The sequence below is a fragment of the Rhipicephalus microplus genome, chromosome 1, assembly GCF_043290135.1.
Source record: "Rhipicephalus microplus isolate Deutch F79 chromosome 1, USDA_Rmic, whole genome shotgun sequence".
NCBI classification, from domain to species: Eukaryota; Metazoa; Arthropoda; class Arachnida; order Ixodida; family Ixodidae; genus Rhipicephalus; species Rhipicephalus microplus.
The window spans coordinates 203,417,246-203,440,598 of NC_134700.1; positions in this window are offsets into that span (position 1 = coordinate 203,417,246).

Consider the following 23,353-nt stretch of genomic DNA (forward strand, 5'->3'; position numbering starts at 1 on the left):
CGTCCGTCCGTCCGTCCGTCCGTCCGTCCGTCCGTCCGTCCGTCCGTCCGTCCGTCCATCCGTCCGTCCATCCGTCCGTCCGTCCATCCATCCGTCCATCCGTCCGTCCGTCCATCCATCCGTCCATCCGTCCGTCCGTCCGTCCGTCCGTCCATCCGTCCGTCCGTCCATCCATCTGTCCATCCATCCGTCCATCCGTTCGTCCGTCCGTCCGTCCGTCCGTCCAAAAGATGCAAGATGTTATAAACTAGACGGCGGTACGTGTAGTTGATTATGAAAGATGCGAGGTGTTATAAAATAGGAATGATGCCACATATGGCGCGTGTCATCGTTCGATATAGTGCGGCGACGTACGCTAGGAGGAGCGTTGCAATAAAATCGAGTGGGCAAAATGTACGGAGGATTCATGGTTTACCAGGTTTACCTCCGGAGCTTCGCCCACTCATCATCATTCACTTCGTGCATATGGCGGCATTTTTTCTCACTCTATGTGTTCATTCTTCCACGCAGCGCTATACAAGCTTTCTGCTTGAACATTCCCTTGCTCGGTCTCTGAAACTCTGAAATTGGAGCCACAAAATCTGATTGGCATTGCCTCCGTGATCGGACTACCTTCGGTCAAGCTACGATATCATGCAATGGCGTCATCATGTGATGCTGTGTCATATGAGGTCGCAGTTACGCCTATAAAACGCCACCATTTTTGGACCATCGTTGAAGCAAGGAAGAAAAATAGCAGGAAAAAAACGGCAGGGAGTTTAACCAGCCTATAAGCAGCCGGTTTGCTACCCTGTACATGGGAGGGCGATGGAAAGATGAAAGATAGAGAGCAGAGTTGACCATCGTTGAAGTGACGATTAGGCGACATGGTGATATCATCACGTCACGATGATAATCACATCATTCGTTCCCGATGCCATGGAACGCCTACGACGATGGTCTTGTTAGGCGTTTTATTAGGAATTTAAATCTTTCACCTGAGGAATGAAAGCGCAAGTTACTAGTTCTGAAATTACGATAAGATTGAAAAAGACAACGTGACGTCGAGCTTCGAAAATTTTGACTCCAGGACGTTTCTTAACGTACATATAAACTCAAATGCAACGGCCTGCATCATTTCGCCTTCTCGATGTTTCGCCTTGATCACCAGCCGCTACGGTAGGAATTTAATCGCGTGACGTTTGAACCAGAAATCAGGCACCGTAGTCACTATAGACATTACAGTGGTAAATAAAAAAATAATAAAACTCCAGGACGGCTCTTTCTGGCAAAATTAACGAGTTTGTAAACTGCCAGGGAAAACCTTGAAATAGGCGGGAAACTCATCCCTGCAGGCTTATCGACCCCCAAAAGCTGCGTTATTTCACATTTTTTCGGTCGAATAATAGGCGTGCACTTCAAGTAGAACAACACCAGTCCGACCTTGGATGAGAGAATGCATGCTCGAGCTCTCTTTGCTCAAATGCATCTGACAGCAAGATTAATTGATTGTGAAACCACATGACGTCGTCCAGTCTACACTGTGGTCACTATGGCAACAGGAAACCGGAATTACCTCGCGCTTTTTCTGCATTTTTTTCTTGGTTTGCAAACCACAAACCACTGATATGATTTGCAAACCACTGTTGTGCAAATCATGCATTCTGGTGGCTCAGTATACGCCCACCCAAAAGTGTGCTAAAAGCAAAACCCACTCGTACCGTTTCTAAGGAGTGGACGTCACAAGAAAAAGTAAGCAGGGCACACTTGAATGCATATATTACGGCATTCGGACCATAAACGTGAAATGTTTTTAAAGAAGGGGTCATTTTGTATGCATGGTTTTGCATGCGGTTCTACATGAACCCCATAGAGTTCCCGAAAGCATGAAGAGGCTTGTTTATACTCGGCGACAACTTTTCTTGGCACTGAAGTGAAAGCTACAGTGCCAAATTACGTGCATCTTACCGCCAATGAACGTAGTGCCAAAGTAGCGCCCACGCTTTCTACGTGAAATATCAGCGTCCCTGCTCTATTTTCTACGTGGAGCTTTTTGAGACAAAACGCAGCTCACCCCTGTAAAATTTTCGTATTTCTTTTAACTTATCTGTTGTTACACCACGTTTTTGAACGCGTGAAAAAGTTCCGCCTTTTTACGTGCACCTCAAACGCCATCCGGCGTCTGCGTCTACATGAATCACTGATGGTGCGCCGCCGTCACTTGTCACAGCGGTATACGAGACGCGCGCCAAAACGGACTACTCCACGTAGTGCTACATGTGCAGAAGCTCTGAAATATGGTTATTTTCTGATTGCACAGGTATGGAGGGCCCAGAAAGGGGGATTTAAAAAAAATGCTGTAGTGGAAATAATTGCGCAGAAGTGAAGCCGTTTCTCTGGCAAGACGGCAGCTGTGGTGGCCATCTTACTAGGGGCATGATAAATTATCATTGTTCTGCGATTACATACTAAGCGTTTCCTTCGCACGTCCAACGAGTTAAGAGTGGGAACTTTTTCCGGTCATGATTGATTGATTGATATGGGGGGTTTAACGTCCCGAAACCACTATATGGTTATGAGAGACGCCGTAGTGGAGGGCTCCGGAGATTTCGACCACCTGGGATTCTTTAAAACTTTTTCGGGTCACAAAGTGCTCAAAGCGCGTCTTACAGTTACTAGATTTCCTTAGTGAGCCCCTAATTGGAGGCAAAGTTCTTTGAAGATTCAGTCATACATAATAGTTTCTGTGTGTTATCTTGTCGGGAACAACTATCTTTTAATACAGAACTAACGTAGCATTTATACAACATAGCAAGGCCACTTGATCTTTAAGTGGGCCCTATCAGAAAAGAGCATGTTTCCGCCATCTCGGCAGTGGCAAAAGGTGGTTTCACTTTTGCTAGCAAGGCATTGCGGTAGCTTGCACTGCAGCTATTTTTCTTCAATCCTCCTTGGGGCCACGTGAGGGGCGTGACTACCTAATATGTAAATATTATTCAGTAAAAATGGTTCCGCGCAATGTCTTCCGTATTGACAGTTTCAGTCATTAGATCGCCATGCCAGGCCATTGACAAAGTAAGACAGTGTCTAGAGCAAGGGCATGAAATCTTCACTCGCCACTGCATTCTATACCTTCAGTCTGGACAGGGTAGCTTTGAGTAAAAACGCGGAGTTAATAGTAAAATACACGGTACTGAATGCTGGAAAAGAAAAAGAAGTTGATGAAGCAGCTCGTGAAACGGCCGTGCTCGGAATAGAATCGAAGGCGCTGTTTTACGATAATGGGACTCCCCATGCTTCCTAGTTGTGAACTGAAGGATTTCGCTTCTTCCCTTCAGAGGAAACCGACACAGGCTGAACGACCATCTACCAGTCTCTGTTCTCTCCTCGCAGTCGTAGTTTTCTTCCTTGCATGTGCGAACACGAGAATAGGGGAAAAATGCGGAAGCTCGGAATGAAACCCGCATCCTAGAGCTTCAGTGTCAACCCGAAAAATATAAACATCATTAGGCAAATGAAACCGCCAGGCTTGCATGGAACTCGCTACGCAGTCACAGTGAGAGCTAAAATAGCGGCCTGTCTAGAGGATGTTTCACACTCTTGAGACCACTACTATAATCACATTGGAATGAAACCTATTACGTCATATATGACCATAATTTTTGCGTAGTGGGGAAGCGTCCACTATATTCCATTTCCCGTCATTCTTAGGAAAATCGTGGTACCCATTGCCCACTTGTAAGTCATTGTGTGCACATTGTCGATGCTGTGGCTGAAGACGATAGAAAATTATGCCTGATGCCTATATAGTGGGCTGGAGAATCGAACAACTCAATCGCCACGCAATTCACATAGTGTGACGTCTGGTTGTTACTTTGCTGTGCTAAAATGCTTCATTACACACGTTAACACGATCCCTTGCCAAACATTAGGCCTGCATAGGGTCAGTTTGAAACGTATATTAAAGCACCGGCACAGTTCAGTTGAAGAGCACTTGGCTGCCACGCAGAGGATGCTGGTTCGATTATCAATGTGGCTTCAGAGTTATCATTTTATTTTTGTTTTATTTCGCCCAATGGTGGTTACGGACACCGGTGGCGGCGGCGGTGGTGGTTGTCAACTACAACACCAGAATCGCCATTTGTTGTGATCTCATAACAGCCTTCGCTTCAAAAGATTATCCCCTTGAACACACCTTCCTTTCCGCAACACACGACACAATGAATTCAGCATAAAATCCGGATAATTAAAGCATTAAGTGCATAGTTTGCTGTGTTTACACCGCAGTGTAGTGATATGACAAAAAAATGAAGTCAATGTAGATTAAAAATGTCACGAGTGTAGCTAATGATCCCTAATCCTTGACCCGAAAGGGCAGTCATTAGAGTGTTGAAGAAAAAAAAAAGCCTTTTAATTAGCGTTCACTGAAGCATAGATGACTACGCACAATATAGCAACGACTACAAAGGAGGCCTGATCACTCATCGTCACTGTAAAACATTAAAACCACGGCGCCAAAAGGAAGCGTGCATTATGCGTCTTACAGGAAAGTTCCTGACGTCTTCTTTCTTTTTTTTTATTCTACTCGCTCCTAAAAAAACGTTTAATCGAGTGCAGCTGCTAGGAAGCGTCTTTCGCAGGCGTTTCCCTGAATACAATTTGTCTATAGAACCACAGGGGAGGAGGCTTCTTTCACTAGAAAGACAGCGATCTCCAAAAGTAACGATCCACGCGATCTTCTGCAGTTTCGAGAAACAAAAGGACCTACGTCGCAAGTGAATGCAGCTTTTGAGGTTTCAGGGCCGCTCTTTTGTCTCGACGTTGACTCCCGCGGGGCGCGTGCTATTGGCAGGCGCTTTAGCTATCCATCCTGTGAAGCTAATCACGAGCAGACACCTTGGAAAATGTGTTAGCATCCCTTCAGAATAAACGGTGCGGTTTGCCTACTGCCTTTGTCTCAAACCTCGGACCAAGCACAAATTGCCGTACAGCCCAAACACTTTAGAGAAATGGCTATCAAGAAAACGAGCGGAGTTCTTGAACAGTGATTGATGATAACGATGATGACGATGATGATGATGATGATGATGATGCGATGTTTGTTTTGGTCAGAAAAAGACACAGGGGAGACCCCGTGCCACCCGGCTAGTCCCACAAAGGGACCGCCAAACTGAGCTTTAATGTGTGCAGTTCTAAATCTCGTGCTAAATGCGGCTGCACTAGAGTGAAGTTTTATAAAATGAGCAGCACAGCCATCACAGTGTGACCTTATCTCTATTATTGTGTACCAACAGGGCGCATCTCTATTTAAGTGTGGAGAGGTGGAGCAAGTGACCTTTCTCAGTAAAAGAGGGAGGCCACTTGCCATTGTTTTCATAATTAAACACTACCTCGCCAAGTGCTTCTGTGGAGCTAATAGTGTGTTCAATTTGATTTCGGACCCTCAACTTTGTGCCGAGACATCACATTCCTTTTTTTAATGTATTTCAGGGCATCGCCGTCCTTTAATCTTTTTCCGGAATCATCAAATGAAGACCGTATATGAGCGGTCACTTTATAGTTGTTTCGTGGCTAGTGCAAAAGTTCACGTTGTCAAGGAGAAGTAATGCTACAGAAGAAAAGTCTGTGTAAGAAAATTGTGCAAACATTGTGTTGTACATGTTTGCTTCCATGCCCTCTTTCTAGCCTTTCCGTTTGCTCAGGATGGCGTAGTGCCTAATTACTCCTATTCTGAAGGGAGCGTCCTAATGAGATTTGCAAGGCTCTTATAAAGCTCGATTACTTAACTCCTCTCGGTCATTGCTGTTTTATCTGCATTCTTTACCTCTTTTTTATTCTAGATTTATACACATGATTATAATACTGTTTTAACCAGAGTAGAGTATATATATCTTTACAACAGTGGAAGAAATAAAGGAAAAACAAGAAGTACTCACGTTTGGAGAGGACATAGTTAGGCAGAAGACTAAGGAATAAAACAAAGTATGAACTTAAATAAGATGAAGTAGCTAATCACTCAAAAAGACTAGTGATTTTTATCCGTTGATTTGTGGCATCCAATAGAAAGGACGAATTTAAAGACGTTCACTTATAAAAATCTTTAACCTCATATCATGGTGGTTTTCCCGAAATGTATGTAAAGCGTATAATATTTCTAAGATGAAAAAAAAAATACCGCTACGCACTGGCACGCACGTATGCAGCATAGTTTCATGGCGCAGTATTGTCACACGCATTTCTCATTTTCATTACTGCTTCATTTGGTTCTCGCCCACAGAGCTTGGCAAGCATGATCAGCGCTAACTGCACGTCATTGTTCAAGAAGATTTGCGATCATTGGAGGTCGATCTGTTAGGATTGAGCGCAAGACGCGATAACTCGACATTACTAAGAGAGCTCGTGCTACGGACCATGATAAAGCTTGAATATTCGGCGGCGCCTGTGTGAATGCCAATGCGCTGCGCCGCTTGTCACATAATCGACTGTCGACGCTCAGTTCACCGGTATCAGAGCTACTGTGTATCGCTGTATTCGGTCTCTCTGTCCCAAATAAACAGCCAAATAAACAGTTCTGTTCTGGACCTATAGTCTGCTCTTTTTGTCGACGTCACGAACCCATGACAGTATGTTCACTTTTGTGATTATTAAAATGCTGATGGGAAAGTGCGCTGGGGCTAATTGACCTAATACAATGTATAACTTGAAAGATTCCACAACCTATATTTTACGTATTTTATGTGCACGAGCTTTGTCGTAGACATGTAGACATAGAATGATGTGACATCTTGGGAGCAGAGAAAAGAGAGAGGGGGGGGGGGGGCTTTTTAGATAGGAAATATCTTATGCCGGAGGCTGTGCCCCTTGTCGCTCACTCCCGCAACGTGTAAAAAAATGCCAGTACGTTTAACATATACCAGCAGTCTTAAGTGCATTATATTCTCGCGGTACAATGCAAACAGAAGACAGATAGACGTTGACACAACGAATCTCAGCAGCCGAACAGCAAGGTTACCTTCTTTGTCCTCAACCAGCCATAGCTCCACTACCTGGTGTCCGCCAAATCATCTAATCGTTGTTTTTGTACACACGCGTCATTATCATTGATTGGTTTCTATGCGTCAGTGCCAGTCAGCGTGAGGTGTTAGCGCCCCTTTGACCACGGACAGCATGTTGTAATTCATGTTCGGTGCCACTGTACAACATACGACGTGTAACCATAACGGATGGAAGGTAAAAAAATGGTCGACTGATCGTTCTGGGAACAATTTAAAAAACTCTTTGAATTATCGAAAATTTGTGAACACGGGGGGTAACTAGAGCCGAGGCTTCTGCAAGCGCACTTGTCTTTTTCAATATAACAACTGCATTCGGTTTCCTCGACCACAAGCTTCGAGCAGCCTCACTGAAACAATCTGGGGGAATTTAGGAGCACCCATTTTCTTTCTTTGTGTTATCTTCTGGAATTGTTTCAAAGACAGTTGAATGAATACAAGTGCATTCATGGAAATTTAGCTTCAAGCGGCACTCTGTCTTCACGAAATTTTAATCTCTTCACGCTCCCTTCTTCTTCTAAACTTCTGTGTTTATAATTAGGATGAAGACATGAATTGCTCAACAGCCATTATCATCGTAAACACCTTTAAGTTCACTGTCATCTTCTCAATCGGCGTAAGTGACAAGTAATGTAAATAAATTGAGGAACCACCCAATCAACGCAGTGCAAGCGACTTGTATTTTATAGATCCAAAGCTGTTTATAATATCAACTCATCAAATCCTTTTTCCATTCTCAATTTAGCATAATTGCTATCTACTTTGAGATACTGGCCACGATTTTCGGGGAAAATAAAAATGTATAACGTGTAACAAAACAAAAAAATTGTTTCGCAAGCTCATCACTACAAGTTTTGAAGTTCTTCTTCAACATCTTGTCTTCTTTACAGAAAGCCCTTTCAAGAAAGCATTGCTTGTTAGGTTTAAGGTGTAAAGCGGCAGCAATAACTAAAATGCAGTGGTAGAAAAATTGTTCATGGTTGTTAAACTTTCATACATTATTTAAAATCACAATAAACCAGATGAGCATTATAAAGCATATGTGGTACGCACATGTGCGCATTTTTCAGCGGCCGCCTGATCTAATGCCTTATTCTCAAAAGGTGGACTGAAACTTACATAAAATTATTACGAAGTTTCAGTGATTTACACTATACCTTGTACAACTTCCTGAGAAAACACACAGAAAAAACATCATCAGAGCGACGATGCAGAAAACAGTATCTTCTTGGTATTTTGCAGTAGTATCTTTCAAGTGCGTCATCATTAGCAGCAGCTGCCGTGCAGGAGAATTCGCACTCGAAATAATTTGTTTGGATTGCGTACGACCGGAATTTATTTTTTACAGCTATATTTTCATTTTTCATCATCCCACCGAGCTTCCTTCCATTCATGGCTTCATTTTACAAACCCCGGCCATTGATGTTCTAGCTTCGTCAATAAAATAATTACCCGAAAATTTTCATGCCTGGCCAGAAAACGCTTTCCTATGTTCAGCGATACGCTTTCGCGAATCAACTGGAAAATAATGCACCAGTTTGCCATGACATGAATTTTATACCACGAATGTCAACCGGAAAACAAACGAGAACACAAAAAAGTGATAGGAAGGAGACGAATGAAGCTTGCGATGAAAATGTCTGTTAACAAGCTTTGTGTGCGCCAGTAGATGTTTCAACAAGCAGACTAGTCTAAATGTCTGCTCAAGCCCACAACTTAGGTTCATGGATTTCTTCACGCGACATTATAATTTTCAGTGAGCACAATATATTTATTTATTTATTTATTTATTTAATATACCTCAAAGGCCACCCAACAGGGGGCTTTACATGAGGGGACAGGGGACTTTATATATCTGTAAACTAATTCACTGCATCACTTTATGGCCCCTCAATCAAGCACGTGCATGAAGATTAGATCTTGATTAGATTTGTGTAATTACATTGTTGCATAGTCGTAACAACAGCACTACGTCATGTTCTGGTTTTGCAGCTAGTGGCTGCCGAACTTTGCCACCAAGCAGCAAGAGACAAAGTCGCGAGCTCGTTTTTTTCACCCAAGCATGACGTTCCACGTAAAATTTGTTATTGTATGTAGGCTTTCTCGTGCGTGAATCACACTTGCGTAGACATCAGAAAACAAAACTACCTCGCTCCATTTGCGTAATCAACTTTTCTTTCTTTGCGTGAGGTTAGCTGGGGCGCTAGCTAGTGAGCTCGCAAAAAAAAGTGTCATTTTATTAATATCAATTTTAATACTTAGCTCATTTATGGCACGCTATACAGCGTGCAGGCACGTGGTCCTGCAGAATAAAGGAAAGGTTGGCTAGTTAGTTAGGCTTCAAGGCGAATTGTATGGGGCAGTATTAGGAAGAATTCAAGAACGAGAATAGACAGTACAAGTGCGGCACTTGTCCGGTCATTTCTTGTCCTGTCAAACATTGCCCCATACAATTCACGTGGTCCTGCTTTGAGAGTGACCAGGGTTTCTCCCTCTACCCATGGTTTGTGTATAATGCAGTGCAATGCGAAATCTGGTGTGGTTGCATATTCCGAAGTCACTCACCACGGCGTTGCCCTGTAATCAAGCTGTATAGTTTTGCCATGAATAAGTTATTAAAGTTTGTTTCAATTACTGTTGATAAAGTGAATATATGAGCTTGTTTGATGTGCCTAATGACGCAACGAAGTTGAAACCGAACAACGCCTTCACTTCATAGGCTCTGTACGCCGAGTGGAAGCCGGCATCATTAGGCATTTATTTTTTGTATTAAAAACAGCGTGAGTGTAAAAGTTTATTATTCCAAGAATATTATTTTAATAATAATAATAATAATAATAATAATAATAATAATAATAATAATAATAATAATAATAATAATAATAATAATAATAATAATAATAATAATATGAATAATAATGATAATAATATAATAATAATATGAATAGTAATTTTACGTCTACAAATGGCGACACCAACGACATCACTATGAGTGGCGCCGAAACAAAATGTTTCTGAAATTTTGATCAGTTATTCTTTAGCCAGACCTAATTCTAAGCATGGAGACCTCCAGGATTTCTCTTGCATCGAAATATGGCCACCGCACCCGGAATAAGTTTTGGTGCTGGCCGCCGCACAAAAAACAGTACAGTGGCGATCTTATATAAACACTCGACCGCGATTGTGAAGATGACTATAGCAGCTTCGTGAATGTGAGATTCATTGTATCTACTGAATTTGCAAACTCAGTAAATCAAATTCCGTTGGTTCTGGAAAGCAATTTTGTTTATTTTGGTGTTGGTTCCTTCTTTCTATTCATTTAGTTTACTTACAGTTCTCACAGAACTTTGCGCGGTATCCCATATTTTTTTTTTTGACAATTGAGTCAAACAGAAGGGCGAGCGGTTATGCAAGGAGGAGTGAAGTAAAGAATGAGAGCACAAATTTTATTCTGATTCACATGAATAAATAATATGAAAGTGGCACCACCCCAATGACAAAGCTACATATTTTCACCCCGAATGGGCATCAATGCTTGCGTGCGTGCGTGCGCAGGCGCACGTCCATTTCGCACGCATTCGGGTGACCCGGCGTGCATGAGAGAGCGAGAACAATATGATTTTCGAAAGGGACAACCTCCCAAGCGAAAGCACAAAGACTATAGGCACAGAAGAACTCCTTGCAACGGATACCGCTGGTGTTTCTCTGCAGTCGCTTGAACCAGGATATCCAGGATTCCGGCTAATCTATTAGCTATTCCTTTTGTTCTGCGTACAGATATAATTATTGGTTAAGGTAAAAGTGTTGCAAAATCTTCGGTGCTTGGCCAGATATTAGACCTGAGCATTCGTAAAAGTTTTTGGCATCACGCTGACACCTACCACAATGTGTGAAACGCAGTAGAGTAAAAAAAAATTGTAGTGTTTCGTTTCTTTGTAGACTGCGCCTTATGATCAAATGAGAAATCTTTGTTTTTTATTCCTCGTCTTGTGAATTTACAAGTCAAACTGCACGCGAAATGCTCATACAGGTAGTTGCACCAAATATTGACTTGTCACAATCAACAGTACTGATTTATTTTTTTATTTATATATATATTTATTTCATGAAATCTTTCGCAAGGAGTACGGCACACTCTGCAGAATGTCAAGAGTCTTACCGCTATTATTTTGGCCAAAAACCTTAGATGCCATTCAAACACATCCGTGTGCCTTGCGGCTTCCATAGATTACACGAACAATTAGTGTGCGAAAATAAGGCGCGACTATTAGGAAGAGCTCGAAGAAGGATATGATATTGTATTTCAATGGTCACTTAAACATGGCGGAATTGTCAGGAATGACCCGGCGGACGAAGTGGCACGAACGGCTCATGAACAAGATCTTTGCATGGTCATATCGCGCTTGAGAGCGAACGCAGTGCGGCCACTGTATTCTCCTAATAGCCGCATCACGATTCTACAAGAGAATAGAAGCGCTCGCTTACGCGTACTCGTATTCTACTGGCGCTAACTGGCAACTGCATTTGCCATTCAGGCTCTCACTACGCGATACAACATCGCTGCGTCGCAAGTGTATGGGATGTGGCATATGCGAACGCGTAATCGTATCTCATAGGAATGGCCAGCAGTGGGGCATGCAACGTATGTGCCTGCAAGGATACGCTTGGGAACATTGTATGCAACTGCCCAGCCCACGAAACTCAATGACGTGGTCTGGAAGCCAAGCTCCATCGTATGATTCTAGAGCACTATCAAAAATAAGGATCACTGGACTTTGGTCTATGGTTTCGTACATGCACAAGGTCACTAAAACCCTGTTGTGCCTCTTGAAGACGATCGGACTTCACTAGCCCTTGAGAACCAACAACGCGAGTTTGTTTTGTGTGTGTGTTAAAACGAACTGTTCATTATCATCTTCAATACTCTTGCTCTTCTCTGTACTTTCTATGATTTTCCTTTCTCCTACCACATGTGTGGGGTATCCAACCTGGCGAAAGCTTGGTAAACATCCTTGCCTTTTATCTTCGTTTCTCTCTCTCTGCGATGCATACCAGAAAAGTGAACATCAGTGTCAGCGTCGTAGGCGTCAATACGATGTGATCAAATCCAGGCTGCGGCTCATAATGCATATGAGCGTTTTGAGACGTTAAACCCCCATATCAATCGAGCGATGTCAATATGGTGTCATCATGACGTCATTATGGTGCGAAGTGATGATATTACGTGACATCTCTGCTTCATCATAGGTGTGCTGATGCCGGAGGCCGTGCAGAACCACGTTAGGTGCATACAAATTTAGGATGGGAAGTTGGGGGAGGAATCATTACAATTTATTGATAAGAAAGAAATAACTTTCGCGTTCAAATCAAACTAAGCGGATGCATAAACGATGATATATGTGAATTTTTCTGCACGCGCTCACCGTGATGTCAAGTGTATTTTAGAAGCACGCTATAAGCCCATGAATCTTTTTTATTACGCATTGAAAGATACAGAACGCAACTTTCATCTATACATAGATCACCATTCGTTACACACACACACAAAAAACAATGGGTTCCCCAAGAAAGTTAAGACATCTCGCGGGGCGTATTCGCCAACTTGGTCGAAGGGCGAACGCGAGCTTTCCAGAACGCATGAAATTTGAATACGCAATTTTCCAATCACCAGCGGCCGACCAGCCGCCAAGTCTCCAGACACAATGCAGCAGCCAGTCTCACTTATACACTTTCTCTGAACGACTCGCGCAGAGCGCGTAACTGGCGCTCGTTCGTTGAACTTGCAGTAACCTCCTCGAATTCTGAGTCAAGGTGAAAATAAATGGCTCCAAGTGAAATATTTATTGTGCCGGATGCGCAGGTCGTCTATCACGCATCCGCAGTTTGCATATATACGTTGGCTATGGATATGGCGAGGTGGTTTTCCACGTTACGCTACGCTATAGCTCCAAATTCGTGACTTCAGTATAGTCTTTACCGATGATGTAGTGCCGCAAATTTAAATATATATGACTTTGCTTTATAATCATATGACAATGCCCAGCGAGGAACCAGTCGGCTTGACTCGCCGCTTTTCTGTGAAATATAAAGCGAATCAATGTATAATAGGCCAAATCATGTAAAGGAATTGTCGAGAAAGCTAAGCTATATAACTATATAAGTAAGTGAACTATATAAGCAAGTGAAACACGCTGAAACAGTAAAACCAGTGAAACCCGGCGTACATGTGGACAAATGAATGTGAGCACGGCAAGTTTCCGCATATTGTGTTGGTATTGTGAAGATGTGCAAAATGTTGGCCTTTGATCCGATGGGGTCTATATTTTAATTTTGCTACGCAAAAGTCCTTTTCGTAGTTCAGTCCCATCCCTTGCGAAATCAACCCTCTAGAGGCCGTGCCTACACGAACACCATTTATAATTTTTTTCTCGGCTGTTGTCAAGAGAGATGAGTTTCTGCCCAAGTCCTGTGCTTATCACATACTCCGAAAATTCAAAGCTTAGGCTCGGGGTACTGAATTCTTTCGTTACGATGTTAATTTCATTTTTCTTTAATCATTTTTATGCCAATCGCAAATAAGGACATCACGTTGGTCAGGATAGAAATAGCAGATTGTGCATCTTTTTTCATGAGGTCATAAAGCGTAGTTTGTTACCACATACGCCCACTTGCTTTTTTTTTCTTTAGGTGATTGATGGCATGGACTTTCCGGGGGAGGGGAAGGAGGTAATTGAAAAACTCTTCTTTGTCGCAAGTGATATTTCGGAATCGGCTGGCAGCCACGTTACCGATATGTTCAGCTTCAAAACTGCCTTAAATACTATCTTAGGTAAAATTTTTTGAAGTAATGCGCTTTAGAAATAGAAAATAGGCTGTTTCCACCTTCGCGAGTGTATAAAAAACTACCAGACATATTACTTCCCTGTTGCTTGCCTTTCCGTGGCCGGAAGTGCCTTATGGAGCTCGCCATTTGAGATGGACATGTAGCGATGCCCTCTACCTATATGATACGAGGATCTGTATGAAGAGCTTGGCGCTATAGATAATAAAGCAATGTCCAAACCGCAATGAGGGGCCAAGCTATCAGATCCATGCCTGAACAACCAGCGTTTAATGACATAATGGGCTTGAGGAAATGGTCATGGCACGTGGCTACAGAGAGTAAGATGGCCGGTGACCTATGGCTCACAGTGCGCTTGCTTTGAATGAAAGTTTATTCTCTTCTTCCATGCTAGATGCTCCACCTCCCGAAAAGAAAAACCAGCTGGCGAATGAAAAATTGCACTTATCGGAAAGTTATAGTACTTTCTGAACAATGTTTCAGTTTACTTTAAGAGTTTCTTACAAGCCCGCGGCTCGAATATCCGAGTTGTTACCGCTTAAGGCATCGCTGTGCAAATAGGTCATATTCAAGTTGCGCGATTACAATTGTACTGTGCATGTGTATATTGTTTTTGTTATTATTGGGGAGATAACATGTAACATATACATAATTAAGACTTTCATATTCTATGACCGGGAACAAATACATGCCGCTTTAATAAATACCAGTTTCCTTGGGGTCTCGCAAGGTATGCGACAATAGAATGAGGGTTACTACTGCTAAGCTACAATGCCAGGAGTAGAAACCAAATAATGCAACTCTTTTTTGTGAAGGCACTAAATTTTCTCCTTGTTCTTCTTTATCAAGTATCACAATTCAAAAGATTGGTCAAAGCTACTGAAGGACAGGTCCTCCTACGCCTATGTAAAGCACACGAGGATGCCTTATCATTACGCTTACTCATTTAATGTTGCAGCCAGAAGCTTTTTTTACAAGTGGTCTTGTCTGTATGTTGCAGAGATGATGTGTGAAGCGCACATCATTAACTCTAGTATAAGCCAGGCAAACTAGCCACATATACCAGTATCAGCTGCTCTAAAGACTCATAGATCGGGCATTGGTAAAAGGAGAAACTATACAAACGAAAACCTATTTCAACTTCTCTGTAGATGGAAGCAAGCCTTTCATCTGCACAATTTGTTTCATAAAGCATCACTCTTCATTTCTAATAAAAAGAAGAGAAAGACAAACGTCGAAAAAATTAAGTATCTTGCATAAAAAGCCAAGGAGGTAAAAGCGCCATAGTTTATGATACTGACACATTTCGCTTCTTTATTTGACACGTTTTTTTTTGCTTTGTAATTATAACACATGAAACTAAACGGCGAAGAAAACAAGACCATGTCTTTGAAGGTGTAAAGCTTGACGTCTCGTCATTCTCATTTTATTTTATGCCAACAGGCTGCAAGCCAGTGTTGCTACCAGGCGTGATGAATCCCCAATTATATCGCCATCAGTAGGTTGCTATAAGGGTTAGAGAGACTAAGATGCAAGGAAAGACAGGGAGGTTAACCAGACGCACATCCGGTTTGCTACCCTGCACTGGGGAAGGAATAAAGGGGAAAAAGAGGTTGCGGAGAGATGAGAAGGTTAGATGGGGCATGGTTTCAGTGAGGTTAAAACTATGTGCACGTAGAAAAACCTTGAAATTGATCAATATTATCAATGATCGGCCAGTGTGGCTTAGCATCCCTGAATAAAGAAAGAACAAATAAACATTTACATACTACTTATTAAAAATATAAATTATTCACCAATTATTAAGATAACAATGAGGCTCTAGCATGCTGCTGCATTTCAGAGCAAGTAAGCTGCGTTCCACCCGTAGCATATGCAAGAAGCTATGAAATAAGAAAAATCACAGAAACGTAATAAACACACACACACACACACACACACACACACACACACACACACACACACACACACACACACACACACACACACACACACACACACACACACACACACACACACACACACACACACACACACACACACACACACACACACACACACACACACACACACACACACACACACACACAGCGGAGCATGCGGCATTCTATTTACTAGAGTACTTTACAGGGAATTGCCAAAATATGGGTGGATGAATGGAAATCTTTAGAATTACGTTTTAGGAGCGAAGCTCCTTAAGGCGTGGGCTGAGCGTCTCGTCAGAGTCGTATGTCGCCAGCTATCGTTAGTTCTTGAACTGGCCGTAGAGGGCGGTACTTGTTCATATAACGAAATGCATATCGACGCTGAAAATGCAAATAGTACGATTCTAAAAGATGTTACTTTTAGTGTGATGAATAATAAAGATCACAGCATATCCAAGGAGTGAATGATGATGAGTGGCCGTTCAGCCATCCGTCCGCTCGTGCGTCCATCCGTGCATCCGTACCTGTGATCATTGATGCGTTCGTCCATGCATCCGTCCGCCAGTTCATCCGTCCGTGCCTGAGTCCGTCTCTGCGTTCGTCCATGCGTCCATCCGTCCGTTCATGCGTTCATCCGTTCATCCCTCAGTTCGCCCATCCGTGCGTCCATCCATTCGTACATCCGCCCATGCGCCCATCCGTCCGTCCGTCCTCTCGTGCGTCCATCCGTCTGTCCTTGCGTTTGTCCATTCATCCGTCCGTTCGTTACTGCATTCCTTTATGCATCCGTCCATCGGTTCGTACTGCAAGGCAAGAACATAACACATCATCTTCTGAGTTGGTTCCCAGCTCACCTTGGACAAATCAACGATTCCCCTCCCAATCTCAACGAAGCAGCACACGAGGCGGCGCGAGAACTCTCCAACCGCGCCTCCCCGGGGATGCGTTCTAGCGGTGAAGGGGATAACCGGGAAATTCTTACAACATATAACGAGCTCACTAAACATTTCTACCTGTCTAGAAGGATTTTTCCTCCACCTCACAAAAATCTAACCCGGCCCCAAGCACTTACATTAAGGCTTTTGCAAACGCGGATGTACCCTACTTTGAAAATGTTACACATCATGTACCCTGACCTATATCCAAGTAATCTTTGTCCACATTGTGGGGAAATAGCTTCATTAGAACACATGCTCTGGCAGTGCACCAAATTCGCTCATTTATCGCACATCACCTCTGCCAGATGGGAGGCGGCAATCCGCAGCTCGTCCTTGGCAGATCAGCTCTGGGCTGTCCACCAAGCCCGCGAGGCGGCTGAGGAGCTTGGCATCTCAGTCCCCACGTGGGAGCTGCCCGCAACACAGTGATCTGTGTTTTGGAGGACCAAATAAAAGTTTATCCAATCCAATCCAATCGGTTCGTACATCAAACAGCCAGATGAACGGACGCGGCCAGCGTACGATTCACGGTTTGCGGATAAGAAGAATGATACACGCAAGGCGGCGGCGGCTCGCGCTCGAGGACGGAACTCCGATGTGCGAGCGCGCGAGAAAGTAGGAATGACGTCACACGAAGACGTTAGCGATCGCGTGTTCGTCGGCTGCACTGTCCGCTAGGGGGCGCGGTGTAGTAAAATAAAGCCGTCTTGGCGCGCGCGCGTTCAAAAGATTGGCGGATAGACAAGACTGCAGAGCGGCGTGAGCGCAAGGCGGCGGCGGCTCGCGCTCGAAGACGCAACCCCGATGTGCAAGCGCGCGATGCAGAAGTGTGCCGTGAAGTTGCGCGGTGAAGCCGACAAGATCCCGGCGTATGAGAAAGGGGAAGCCGAAGCGGCGCGGCAGCGGCGTGTGGACTCAGCTTCGCTCCACTCTCTATCATACACCCCGTGGATGTGCTGTCATATTTATGTACGTACTCGCAATATAACACATCACGTAATTTTTAAGCTGTGACATTGCGAAAGATATATGCGAAATGTTTCCTTTTTGATCGACCATGTACACAAGTATGAACTCAGCAACCAGTGAAAGATGGCTGGGTGTTCAGCAACTGCCTAACTTTGGCAGAGTGGCTGAATCTTGTGGCAGACAGACAGAAAGACAGGCAGATCAAAAGATCTGCGTTTAAATATACGAAACAAGAATACCGTGTGTTTAATAAAGTGGATCAATATTACAGAACTACGGGAAACTCTATGTGTCGCTTTCTTACTCTGAAGAAGCGTGTGCACCATCGTCGACGGAATGACTCTTCGTCGTGTGCTAGCAAATAAATGTTTAATGACTTGAAGCTCTTCATACTTACTATGGGCGGGAAGCGAGCCGTCCCAGATAATAACCGAGAGGGGGTGGGGGTTAGAAAAAAAGGGTAACGATTTAGAGCACAGGGTACTCTACTATGGGAGAGCTTAAAGCCGTCCCGAGGGTATCACAACCAATCCGCCCTTCGAAAACTATAGACAAGCGTTACATTATGGTCGGCGCGGAGCTCCACAACGTTTCGTCTACGGAGCCAACACTTCAACTGCTGCTGCTTTCATGCCTTATCTGGTAACCTCTACAATGATTCTACTGATATTTGCGATTTACATCTTGCTATGTCTGCTGAAACAGAACAAGGCCAACAATAGTTTCACGAAAATAAAAAAATCAGCGAATGCGGCGCAACTGTTTTAAGCTAAAGAATGTCAATTTATAGTATAATACACCCGATGCAATAGTATAATACACCCGATGCAAAACAGCGCTCCATAGTTCATTCAACGGCATATAGGTGACGTCACTCACTGGCTGCGTGAACACTGCGACGAAGAGCTTGCTCGAGAGTACGAAGAAACTTTGTGTCGCGTAATTTTTTGTCGCAAACTCTTTTGTCGTGTAGGCTGCACTGGCTGATGTTGAGCATTTTCGCCTGGCTTGACCAAGATTTTTGCGTTCAAGTATCGCAAAACATACTGTCATCTATAAACTTTAATATATGTCCGGCATATTAACGGTACAGACTCTGACCTCCCATACTAGGACGTCAAGGCCTTGCCTATCCGCCACTTCGCGGGCCTGTGGCACCGCACAGAGCTGGTCGGTGAGCTTGAAGCCAGAAGAACACCTGAACTGATACGTTTGGCTCTTTCCTCGCACTTCCAGAGCATCTGTGCAAGCATAGGTATGTCTGTCTCGCAGACCCTACAGATAATGGTGCTATAAAGTAGCATACCGGTTATGCCAAACTGGTTAAGATTCCTGCCTTTCCTCTCTGTCGTTTCCCTTCTTTTCTTCGGTGATATAGCAGTGAATTAGAACAAGTGTTTGTTTGCCCTGAGTGCCATGTGGTGGAGCGCCATGTGGTGGAGCGCCATGTGGTAGAGTGCCATGTGGTGCTATTGAGTGTCATGTGGTGGAGAATAGCACCGCCGCACCAAGTGGAACACCTTAGTCAGTTGGTTGTATCCAGTCTGCGGATCCCTGTCCGCATACTCTACTACAAGGTGATGGTCTTCTGCATGGGTGGTGGGGTCGCGTGCGGCGGAGTGCACTGACTCATCAAGGGTGGGGAAGTGTGGGCCGAATTTGCTCATATGGGCGGGGATCCCATCAAGGTAGTCAGAGAAATCTGCCCGGCATGCAACAGCACTCGAAGAGCTTCAATGGAAATGCTAGCCTTAGCGAAATCGCGCAGGGATGAGCGTTAGTAACTAGGCTTTCAGGTTCAGCGCACGTTGTGACCCGAATAATTGCAATTTCTTCAGCTATCTCCAGACGTCGGGTTTCAACACTATCTGCGTGCGTTGTCGTTTTTTCTCTATTATCTACAACGATAGTGAACCATCGTCTATACGGATAGTGCGCGGTGTCAATGAAACGTGTTTTCTTATTGTCGCAGGATGTTTTAAGCGAAAGTGTTACCCTGGCATTTTCAAACTTGGGTTATGAATTGGTTTAATGTTTCGTGGGACAAGGGTAACGTGTATTTTGTATTTTATTTTCTTGAGCTTGTACGAAAACCAAAGAGGCGTTGCACCATGTGCTAGACACCTTTCGCCACTGACCACTCGAACAAAGCATGTTGTACCGTCTCACTTTCGCCACAGTTTGGAATGCGGTCATTTGGAACGACTCCGCATAGAACTAACCTCTCGCGCGTAGGCGATTTCCTCCATCTTATCAACAAGCCAAACATGCGCACCTCCTCAGGTACGCGATTAAACGCCGTTGGTTTCATTTTACAGCGAAAGCTGTTTTTAGATCCCCATAGAACTAACCTCGCACGCGTAGGCGATTCCCTTCATCTTATAAACCGGTCAAACTAGCGCGATTGCGCTAGTTTGACCGGTTGATAAGATGACTGGTGATAGCGCTCCTCGTCAGGTGATAAGGTGACTGGTGATAGCGCACCTCGTCAGGTACGCGATTGCAACACCATCGCTTTAATTTTACAGCGAAAGCTGTTTTTAGATCATAACACGGGTCACGTTCAGCGCCGTAGCTGTGCACCGCCACCACCACCGCTGCCACCGATGTTCGTAACCACTATCACACGAAATAAGAAAACTGAAATGAAGGACACGAAAGACATGTGGCGACATAGTGAGATTTGAACCCAGGCCCACTGCGTCCCAGCCCAGTATTCTACCGGTGAGCCACACCAGTTGTTGGGACTCGTTCACAAACTTGCCTTAGGCAAGCTTGATGTCGCGTCAATATGAGTAACAAAGCGTTTTATAACAGCGAAAGAACAGCCAGGCGTCACACAATGCGAATCGCGTACCGAGTGAGTCGTCCAATGCTCCAACCACTTACAAGAGCTTGTTTTAGTTCAGGTGTAATATGTGGTGCATACCCACTTCAGACATGATTCCTCGTCGTCGCCTGCCACTGCAAGAACAATTGGCACGCAAGTCCTTGAAAGTTTTTAGCGGATACCATGCTTTTTAGAATAATAATAAATGCTAGCATAATGAATGCTGGCCTACTACATGTAAATTAAGATTTTTGATGGCGTAGTGGGTACCCTGAAAGTGTGCTTTTAGCTTTTACCCAAACAGTGTTTAGAAAAAGCTCTGAAAAGCCGCTCTTCATGTGTTTCGCTGGGACTGTGCTGCGCCTTCCACGCAGGCCTGGCATCTTGTTTTCTTTCTTTTTTATGGAGGATTTCACGTTGCCTAATTTCAATGTTCCCTGGCTATGAACCATGGTGTGAACCAATTTAAGTGGTGATAGTATGAACGCATGACCATGTATTGCGCTGCTACGCACGTGGACGAAGGTCTTATTCGTGGCATACGAAAAGGAAACAGGAGGGAGCGTTGCGCAGGAAATAAAGCAAAAAAGGAAGAGATAGAAAAAAGATAGAATCAAATAAATAAATAAATAAATAAATAAATGTAGCAAGAACAGCTACGCACCACACGCCAAACTTCGCTCTTCCCCATTTTGTGTATATGGAAAGCGCTTCTGAATACTCTGTTTGCTCATATTGTTTCTTTTGTCTTTGTGTTATCTCATTTTCTCCTACATTGCTTTTTTTCTTATTGAAGTAATATCTTTCTTGTACCGACTGAGAGAAGTTAAAAGCGCTTTCACACACAAAAAAATCTCCAAAGAGAAATAGAATAGTGAGCTACTCGAGTTATATGAGATCAAGGCGCCTATGAGGCGTGATAATCTTATTAGTACGTATGCCTCCACCCGAAGGCAATAAAACTAGGCTCAGCATTTAAAGTATGCATGCGCAAAGTTAAAAATACAAGGAAATGTGAAAACAAGGATTAGTTTTCTTACAGCTACCTCACTTAATTCACTGGTACTAATGTTCTTGTAGGATCTCCTTTAAACGCATTTGGATTTGGTTCATTGTTGGGTTGCATAAATTCTCTAAGCAATTTGAGGCAGCTACGCCTCAAGTAGCTCGAAGCTGGTTTTCAGAACCTAATACTTCTTACTCTTACTACGAACACAGAAACAACAAGACAGTCTGAATACAGAAGCAAACCTTTCGCGAAAAAGTAGTTCTCGTGTGTTTGAGCAAAAAATGTGACGTCGAAATTGCAAAGACTAGTAGTACCACTGAAGAAGCCTGACTGCAGCGTCGATTAAAATAAACAGTCTTTGTTTGCCGGATCTACAATACTCGAGGAGCTATTTTTTTCTCAAGAATTATAATTGAGCTTTCGTAAAAATGATTATCAAGCTTCAAAACATGCATTAAATCAAGCACCCAGCACAAGGTTATTTTGCTCTGCTTGGTTTCTGTCTTATAGTTAGGTCAACACTACTACCAAGCGTAAGTCACTTCCTAAGTTCTATATCTTAGGGCATGATTTCGCTTGTTTAAAACAAACTTCGAGCGTCATCGATATTTTCCCACTGAGTGACAGGATAAAGCGCATAGTTATGAGAAGTGGTATTCCCCCGAATTTTGATGAATAGTTAGAAGTGTGTTTAGAAAAGGTGTTTAACTATTTTGAGTACAACGTACGTAACTATGGAAGACTAGTGAGCTCTCCCGGTTACAGGTCACAACCGTACCAAAATTTGAGCTTAGAAACAAAGTTGTTAACTATTAAGAGTACTTGGTACTCTACTATTGGAGAGCAAAAAACTTTCTTTAAATAATTAACTAAAGAACATTTAGTACAAACAATTGTTATGATAGTATACAGGTGGTCTCCGTATAGAAGAAGCCCGTGCCTTTAGACAGAGAGCAAGTATCGGCACAGGTGCGATAAAAATGTAGGAAATTCTGGCACACGAAGCTGACGCGAAATGCTCCTGTGCAATTATGATACGCATTCCATGCACAATAGAAAATTTTAGTATTCAAAATTAATTAGCAATGAAGAGTATGGAGCTGAGAGAAGCTTATGAAAAAAAAACATCTCATGTGGAGTTCTTTGCATATTGTCGAGAATAAAGGTTTGCCAAGTGAGTATCCTGACGTCCTAACCACTAGAATGACTCAAGATAGTGAGAGGAACAAAGGCGGCATTGTTATCCCTTTCATTCAAAGGCCTATGTAGACATTTGATATAGTAGTGGAGACCATGTAATCTTGCATTACAACGATGCCCTTTATGTAATACAGAAGCAGTATCTTGGAAATAAGAATGTGCATTCGGAGAGTTGTGCGTGGCAAAGCCGCGATATCGTTTCAAGGGCATGACGAGGGTTGCTGTAGAGATTAGTGTGGGTTAATTCGATCATTTGGTGGCTTGTTTTTTACCGTGCCTAAACTTGGCAAAGTAGTATTTCCTCCCGTAGTAGAGTGAGTACATTGCTCTAAAGTTTCCAAAATTTGATCTGAACACTTTTTTAACATGCACATAAACATTTGTGTACTCTTTCACCACTCCTCTGACATCCAGATTTTGTTTTTACAACAACTGTAACGTCACCACCATCAATGAGAATCCAACCAACGACCTCGTGCTTAGCAGCGGGGCACTAGATGAATGCCAAGCCACCGCGGCCTAATATAACATGCTCTTTTCTAGCGGCTCGACACGATGATGATGCTAACGACAGGGTTAGCCAAAAATATGACGAAGCTTGAACGTACAC